This window comes from Triticum aestivum, chromosome 2A, assembly GCF_018294505.1.
Source record: "Triticum aestivum cultivar Chinese Spring chromosome 2A, IWGSC CS RefSeq v2.1, whole genome shotgun sequence".
Taxonomy (NCBI): domain Eukaryota; kingdom Viridiplantae; phylum Streptophyta; class Magnoliopsida; order Poales; family Poaceae; genus Triticum; species Triticum aestivum.
In genome coordinates this window covers 435,260,452-435,269,153 of record NC_057797.1, presented here as the reverse complement: position 1 = coordinate 435,269,153, position 8,702 = coordinate 435,260,452, and positions in this window count along the sequence as shown.

The following is an 8,702-nucleotide window of genomic DNA, read 5'->3' as shown; positions in this document are numbered from 1 at the left end:
CTCTAAATACCAAACATAAGTTTAACGCCTCCACGAGGCATGGTACGTGTTGCAGAAGCAAAGCGGGGAAAGAAGTCGCCCACAAGTCATCTCATCATCCCTGGACGCCACCATCGCTTGCAAGAGGCGCCTCTTCAACGATGATGTTGCCCTCACCTGAGCCGCCCGCTGGAGTTGCAGGTTCAGTAGCACCACCAGTTGAGGGCGCGGGGTTGAAGGTGCGGAACTTCTTTAGCAAAGCCTCCACCTGGCCTTTCACGGCTCCGGCAACAGTTGCGCAGCGCTCGTCATCCACAGGCTCCAGCAACTCGTCAAGGTTGGCGTCGGGATCACGAAGATGGAGATGGCTGAAGACGCGCGTCAGCACGGCCGAGGAGAGCATGCCGGCTTCCCCCTCAACCAAGGGGCCGATCCCATCCACGACATCCTCAAGCACCGCGACCACATGAGGAAGCAACTGGGTGGGGCCCTCGTCGGCTTTTGCTAGCGGCTCCTCCAAGCCCTTCTCGTAGAGTACCCGCAGCGCCACACAGGACATCTCCTCAAGGGACTTGAAGGCCATGCGGTCCTCAGCCAGGGCCTTCTCCTTCACTTCTAGCTCAGCCTTCTCCGCCTTCATCTTCTGCTCGAGCTTCCCCAGTCGGCTGCGCTCCGCGGCCTGCACCTTCGCCAGCTGCTCCAGCTCGACATCATGACACCTGACGGCGTCCTCTCGGGCCTTCATCTTCTCCTCCTCCGCCTTGCGGTCACGAGCTTTAGTCGCACGCTCATTGCGCATGGTCTCTAGCTCGGCCTCCAATGACCGACGGCGATCCTGGGCGGCCTTGGCGTCCTTCAGCGCCACCTCACGAGCAGCCGGGGCTTGGGCGACGGCCTGCTTGTCCTTCCCGGAGGCCGCCACAGCCTGGCTCAATGCCGCTCGGACGGATACATAAGAGTGAAGCCAGCCAGAGATCAGCTCCAAGCGCCCGGCCACCAGGCGACGGTCGATACCTTGAAGATCCTTCGCAGCAGGATCAGCGTAGAGAGAGCACGCTCTAGGACGTCAGGGGAGGTGGAGGGATCCGGGGTCAGCAGTGCGGCAGTAGGAGGAGACAACGACGTCACCATGGCCTGAGAGGCTAGGAGCTCCTGAACTTGGGGGACCCCAGCATCCGAGTCGGACATCGGCACCTCTGGAGCCAGCGGGGCTACGGGGGCTGCTTCCTCCGGAGGATGCTCCCCCAAGTCTCGCGAAGACGATCGAGCCGGGGAAGCATGAGTGATGTCACTGCCCTTCCCAACGGAGGAGGGTGCGGCCGCCGTAGGCGATTTGGTCCCAAGCAGTACCACCGCTTCCTCCTTCCTCTTCTTCACCGCAGGCGTCAGCCTAATTGCGCAATAGAGAAGCACCAAGAATCAGCAGCAGAAGCAAGAACAGGGCAGGTCAAGAATACTTACTTGTCCACCGCGGCGTAGTCTCCCCGCTTCTTAAGCTTGAAACCTGAGAGCCTCGCAGCCTGAGGCGCAGGCGCGCAGCCTCCAGACACTGAAGAGGGGGCAGCAGATAGGCCGGAAGCAGCTCCAGGCAGCGTCAGAATGGGAACGTCGTCTTGGGAGATCAGCGGTGACCTTCCCCTCGTCGGAACCATGGATGCTGACCTCCTCCGGGGACTGACCTTGGACATCGTGGAGCCCCCTGCCACGCGCAGCTCCCCTCTTTCCAGGAGGACATCGGCCTCATCATTGTCATCAGGTAGGGTGCGGAGGATGTCGGCCTTGCGCAAAGGGGAGGTCTCACCCGCCCCTTTGTGGGTCGCCTCCGAGTCGCGCTCCTCCTCCTCCTCTTCTTCCTCCTCTTCCTATGCCCGAGACTCGTCAGAAGACACGTCCACCAGGGTCGTCGTCACCGGGTCATTCGAAGGCGCAGGCGGCACAAGCCCACACCCGTCGAAGACGGGCATGGCGGCGGCAACCTTAGCCCCATCTGAGTGGCGGAACAAGGGAACGAAGGAGTCCGGCATGTACCCTTGGTCGTCCCCAACCAAGGAGCGGAGGGCCGAGCGCAACTCCTTGTCAGAAAGGAACCCCGGGCGCAGGCGAAGGTCGTCCCCTTCGTCTCCAAGCCTCCACAAGGGGCGCGGGCGCGCCTGAAGGGGAGCCACGTGCTACTTCATGAATTCTTTGAAGATCATGGCCCTCGTCAGCTTCGCCACCCTTGAGTCACCAGGCCTCAGGTCGGCAGTCATCCTCTCCAACACCTGCGCCGCCCGGGAGTCGATGAGCATCGCGCGGAGCCACCCCTCTTGGGACACATGCATCTCCATCGGCAGCACCAACCGGGGGTTGGCGCACTTGGCGTCCATCAAGGCCCACTTGCTCCTGAAGCCCTTTGCCTTCTTCCCGGCCTTCAAGATGGCGTTGGTCTTATTGGCCGCGACGAAGCCAATGCACCAAGAGAAGTGGCCCTCCTTGATCTGGAGGAACAAGAAGTGGCACAACAGCGCCACGGACGGCATCACTCTGACATATGCCTCGCAGTAGAAGGCGATCGACAGGAGGAGGATGGAGTTGGGATGAAGATGGAGAGCGTGGATCTTGTAATGGCTAAGGACGGAGCAGAAGAAGTTGGAGAAGGGGGAACCAGCCCGATGACGGTGCTGCTTATAAAGAAGGGGTAGAAGGTGCTGCCTGAGGCCTCCAGCTCGGCGGAGCCAGCTCGGAGCACAGTCTTCCTCTTCTCATCACCCTCCGCTGTCATCAGGAGCACGGCAGCAAGGTTCTTCTCCGAAACGCTCGGTGCATCGAGCACCGGCTCGTACCAAGACGACGAGGGAGCGGCCCGAGCTTTCTTGGGTGCCATTGGCGGTGGGCTAGAAGGAGGATCCGGGCGGATCTGGAGTCTTTGGAAGCAAGGAGCGAGAAAGGGGATCTGGAGCAAGGCAATGGAAAGCAATGAAGGCAAATGCAGCCCGCGCCAGCCTTTTGTCAGGCAGGCAGTTGCCGAGGCAGCGTGGGAAAGCAGAGACACCCAGGTCCCATCAATCACCATGCGTCAACCGAGGCCACAAGCTGTTGGGGCCCATGGTGCTCTGCACTAGCCCCTTGGCTTCGCCTCGAAGCCAAGTCCGAGTATGCCTTGGGCCTGGGGGCTACTATCGGTGTCCTGGGAACGGGGCTCCCCAGACTTGCCTGCCTGCGGCCCACGACGTGGCTCCACCAGCGGCCCTGTATGGCCCATCTTCATCAGCAAACACTCAAGACCCTCACGAGGGGCCAAGCCTCGCGAGGCAGACGATGCAAGACCCCCTCGGGGGCGGCCTCACCAGACTGGCTCACGAGGGGCGGAGAGATCAAGGCGAGGGACGCCTCGTGAGGTCCCTGTGACGCAAGCCATCACGACCAAGGCCAGGCGGGCGCCAGCGCGTGTAGTGTACTTGTTTCCTCTTTGGTGCTAAAGAGGAAAGCGCAGGCGAGGAGTCCCGAGGCATCAGGCAAAGGTTTCCATATCGGTGCAACAAGACCAAGACCAGTAGGACGGCAGGACGGAGGTCACCATGGAGCCCAGGACGGCGTCACCACCAGAACCTTTGGCAGGCGAAGACCACCTTTTGTCAGGATAACTTGTACTAGTTGTCTCCCTTCAAATTTGGTCGTTGTTGGATCCCTTCCCTCCTACATTTGGGAAGAGGACCATGGCCTCTATAAATAGGACTAGCCACCACCGTAGTCAAGGATCGGCTCATCTTGGATTGGATCCACTCCACCAAGGCCATCTCACCAGCTCGTCGAGCTGAAGGACACCTCTCCTCAGGAGGCTGTTCTTCCCTTGTACTCGTTCACCCTCAGCCCAAGAGGCAATCGACCACACCAAACTGGAGTAGGGTATTACACCACAACGGTGGCCCGAACCAGTATAAACCCTGTGTCCTTTGTTCTGCGAGTTCGATGTGCTGAGCTTTGATATCATGGTGAGAGCGTGAGCTAGGGGGAGATCTGCGTGCGCACCCCAGAGTTCGAACCTCAAGGGTTTTGTCGGAACCCGAAATCCGATAAGAAGCTCTGGTTTGTGAGAAGCATATACCCAAACCTGCCCCAAATGGGACAAAATTTGTACCACGGCATGTTGATGCCGCTCCATGATAGCATGCCAAGTTTCATGAATTTCAGACGAGTTTTGGATTTACTAGAATTTAAAAACCAGGCATCTCAATGTTTTGCCGGCAATCAACGGTGCCCCGGTGTTTCAAATTCATTCCCATTTCTTGCATGGGACCTAAGCATGCACCCAAGGATAGAGATTTGATTTTTCAACCAATTTATATGCACTGGAGCATGTGCATGTAGTTCAAATTTGAATTATGCACATAAAATGCATTGAAAACTCAGTTAATGCATAAAAATGTCCAAACAAACCCTAAAAAATCACAAAAATTTCACACAACACTCTTACTGTTCTATGTTGACACGAGAAAAAAATTGAAAGCAATAAGAAGCAATGGATATCGTTTCGTCCCCAAAGGTGGGACGTTCCCTACCGGCTTGTTGTGAGAAGCTCCGGTTTGTGAGAAGCATATACCCAAACCTGCCCCAAATGGTACAGAAAAATACCACGACATGTTGATGCCGCTCCATAATAGCATGCCAAGTTTCATGAATTTCATACGAGTTTTTGATTTGCTAGAATTTAAAAACCATGCATCTCAATGTTTTTCCGGCAATCAATGGTGCCCTGGTGTTTGAAATTCATTCCCATTTCTTGCATGGGACCTAAGCATTCACCCAAGGACACATATTTGATTTTTCAACCAATTTATATGCACTGGAGCATATGCATGTAGTTCAATTTTGAATTGTTCACCTGAAATGGCTAGAAAACCAATTTAATGTATAAAATGTTCAAACAAACCCTGAATAATTCCAATTATTTTACGACACACATATAGTTGCATGTTCACTCCAGATAAAAGGTCTAGCAATTCAAACACCATCGATTGCCGCTGTGACCCCATTGTGTAATTCAAATTAAGATGAAAAATCAAGTAGATCGCACACAGTTTATTATCAGCAACCGTGTGAGATGCAGTACAAAATATCTTGGAGCACCGTCGGTGTATAGTACGCCTATGGCTTAAGCGAGAAGGTGCATTGGCTACAGTCCACAGTCGGCGTCTCAAGCCCACTAGCTCGCTCCCCAAATATCATTTCACTGTTCAATCATCGCCGATGAAAGATGGGCACGTGGACCCGTGTCGTGAGGGCAACTTTGGTGGCCCACTCCGGCGAGAGCGCGGCCGCAGCCGCCATGCGCATGCTAACAAGGTGCATGAGCATGGCCGCAATTTGCGACCGGGCAGAAAAGGCAGCCCAAACGGCCGATGTTGCTTCTTAGGTGGCGGCAGCAACATCTGCCTCGGGGATAGCAAATGGTGAGAGCGGCACAACAGCTGTCCGTTCCGCAGTGCGGCCTTAGCCTTGATGGAGGCCGCCCACGACCATGTCGAGGCTGCCCATGCCCAGCTCCTGGCGGTCACCGCACAAATCGAGCGAAGCTTCTCCAACAACAGTCGGCAACCCATGGCCGAAGAGCTGGCAATCGCTAAGAGCGTTCGAGCAGCTGTCCATTCCTCCGCCGCATACCTTGCGATGACAGAGCCCGTCCAAGCCCAGATCACGTCCACCCACGCCCAGCTCGTGGCGGCCTTTTCCAAAGAGATGGCAGAAGCGGATGGCGAGATGCTTGCCGAGTATGGTGAGATGGATGTGATACGTCTCCAACGTATCTATAATTTTTGATTGTTCCATGCTATATTATATCCTGTTTTGGACATTATTGGGCTTTATAATACACTTTTATATTATTTTTGGGACTAACCTATTAACCGGAGGCCCAGTCCAGAATTGTTGTTTTTTTGCCTATCTTAGGGTTTCGTGGAAAAAGAATACCAAACAGAGTCCAAACGGAATGAAACCTTCGGGAACGTGATTTTTGAAACGAACATGATCCCGAGGACTTGGACCCTACGTCAAGCAATCAACGAGGAAGGCACGAGGTAGGGGGCGCCTACCCCCCCCCCCCCCAAGCGCGCCCTCCACCCTCATGGGGCCCACGTTGCTCCACTGACGTACTCCTACCTCCTATATATACCTATGTACCCCCAAACTACCAGATACGGAGCCAAAACCCTAATTCCACCGTCGTAACTTTCTGTATCCATGAGATCCCATCTTGGGGCCTTTTCCGGAGCTCCGCCGGAGGGGGTATCAATCATAGAGGGCTTCTACATCAACACCATAGCCTCTCCGATGAAGTGTGAGTAGTTTACTTCAGACCTACGGGTCCATACTTATTAGCTAGACGGCTTCTTCTCTCTTTTTGGATCTCAATACAAAGTTCTCCCCCTCTCTTGTGGAGATCTATTCGATGTAATCTTCTTTTGCAGTGTGTTTGTTGAGATCGATGAATTGTGAGTTTATGATCAATTTTAACTATGAACAATATTTGAATCTTCTCTGAATTATTTTATGTATGATTGGTTGTCTTTGCAAGTCTCTTCGAATTATCAGTTTGGTTTGGCCTACTAGATTCATCTTTCTTGCAATGGGAGAAGTGCTTAGCTTTGGGTTCAATCTTGCGGTGTCCTTTCCCAGTGACAGTAGGGGCAGCAAGGCACGTATTGTATTTTTGCCATCGAGGATAAAAAGATGGGGTTTATATCATATTGCATGAGTTTATCCCTCTACATCATGTCATCTTGCTTAAATTGTTTCTCTGTTCTCTTGAACTTAATACCCTAGATGAATGCTGGATAGTGGTCGATGTGTGGAGTAATAGTAGTAGATGCAGGCAGGAGTCGGTCTACTTGTCTTGGACGTGATGCCTATATACATGATCATACCTAGATATTCTCGTAACTATGCTCAATTCTGTCAATTGCTCAATAGTAATTTGTTCACCCACCGTAATACTTATGCTCTCGAGACAAGCCTCTAGTGAAACCTATGGCCCCCGGGTCTATTTTCCATCATATTAATCTTCCAATACTTAGTTATTTCCTTTGCCATTTATTTTACTTGCATCTTTATTTCTCTTTATCATAAAAATACAAAAAATATTATCTTATCATATCTATCAGATCTCACTCTCGTAGGTGACCGTGAAGGGATTGACAACCCCTTTATCACGTTGGTTGCGAGGAGTTTATTTGTTTGCTTTGTTTGTGTAGGTGCGAGGGACTCGTGTGTGGCTTCCTACTGGATTGATACCTTGGTTCTCGAAAACTGAGGGAAATACTTATGCTGCTCTACTGCATCACCCTTTCCTCTTCAAGGGAAAACCAACGCAGTGCTCAAGAGGTAGCAAGAAGGATTTCTGGCGCCATTGCCGGGGAGTCTATGCAAAAGTCAGCATACCAAGTACCAATCACAAACCCTTATCCCCCGCATTACATTATTTGCCATTTACCTCTCGTTTTCCTCTCCCCCACTTCACCCTTGCTGTTTTATTCACTCTCTCTCTCTCTCTCTCTCTATCCTCCCTCTCTTTCTCTATTCGCCTCTTTTTGCCCGTTTCTTGTTTGCTTGTGTGTCAGATTGCTTGCTTGTCACGATGGCTCAAGATAACACCAAATTGTGTGACTTTACCAATACCAACAACAATGATTTTATTAGCACTCCGATTGCTCCTCTTACTGATGCTGAATATTATGAAACTAATGCTGCTTTGCTGAATCTTGTCATGAAAGATCCGTTTTCTGGCCTTCCTAGTGAAGATTTAGCTACCCATCTAAACAACTTCGTTTATTTGTGTGATATGTAAAAGAAGAAAGAAGTGGCCAATGACATTGTTAAATTGAAGCTATTTCCTTTTTCGCTTAGAGATCGTGCTAAAGCTTGGTTTTCGTCTCTGCCTAAAAATAGTATTGATTCGTGGAATAAGTGCAAAAGAAGCTTTTATATCTAAGTATTTTCCTCCCGCTAAGATCATCTCTCATAGAAATGATATTATGAATTTTAAGCAACTTGATAATGAACATGTTGCACAAGCTTGGTAGAGGATGAAATTAATGATACATAATTGCCCTACACATGGTTTGAATTTGTGGATGATTATACAAAAAATTTATGCCGGATCGAATTTTGCTTCTAGAAATCTTTTAGATTCGGCCGCGGGAGGCACTTTTATGGAAATCACTTTAGGAGAAGCTACTAAAATCCTAGATAATATTAAGGTTAATTATTCTCAATGGCACACTGAAAGATCTACTAATAAGAAAGTACATGTGATAGAAGAAATTAATGTTTTGAGTGGTAAGATGGATGAACTTATGAAATTATTTTCTAATAAAAGTGTTTCTTCTGATCCTAATGATATGCCTTTGTCTACTTTGATTGAGAACAATAATGAATCTTTGGATGTTTATTTTGTTGGTACGAATAATTTTGGTAACAACGCGTATAGAGGAAACTTTAATCCAAGGCCGTATCCTAGTAATTCCTCTAATAATTATGGTAATTCCTACAACAATTCTTATGGAAATTTTAATAAAATACCCTCTGATTTTGAATCTAATATTAAATAATTTATTACCTCGCAAGAGAATTTCAATGCCTTGATTGAAGAAAAATTGCTTAAGATTGATGAGTTGGCTAGGAACGTTGATATAATTTCTCTTGATGTTGATTCTTTGAAACTTAGATCTATTCCTCCTAATCATGATATC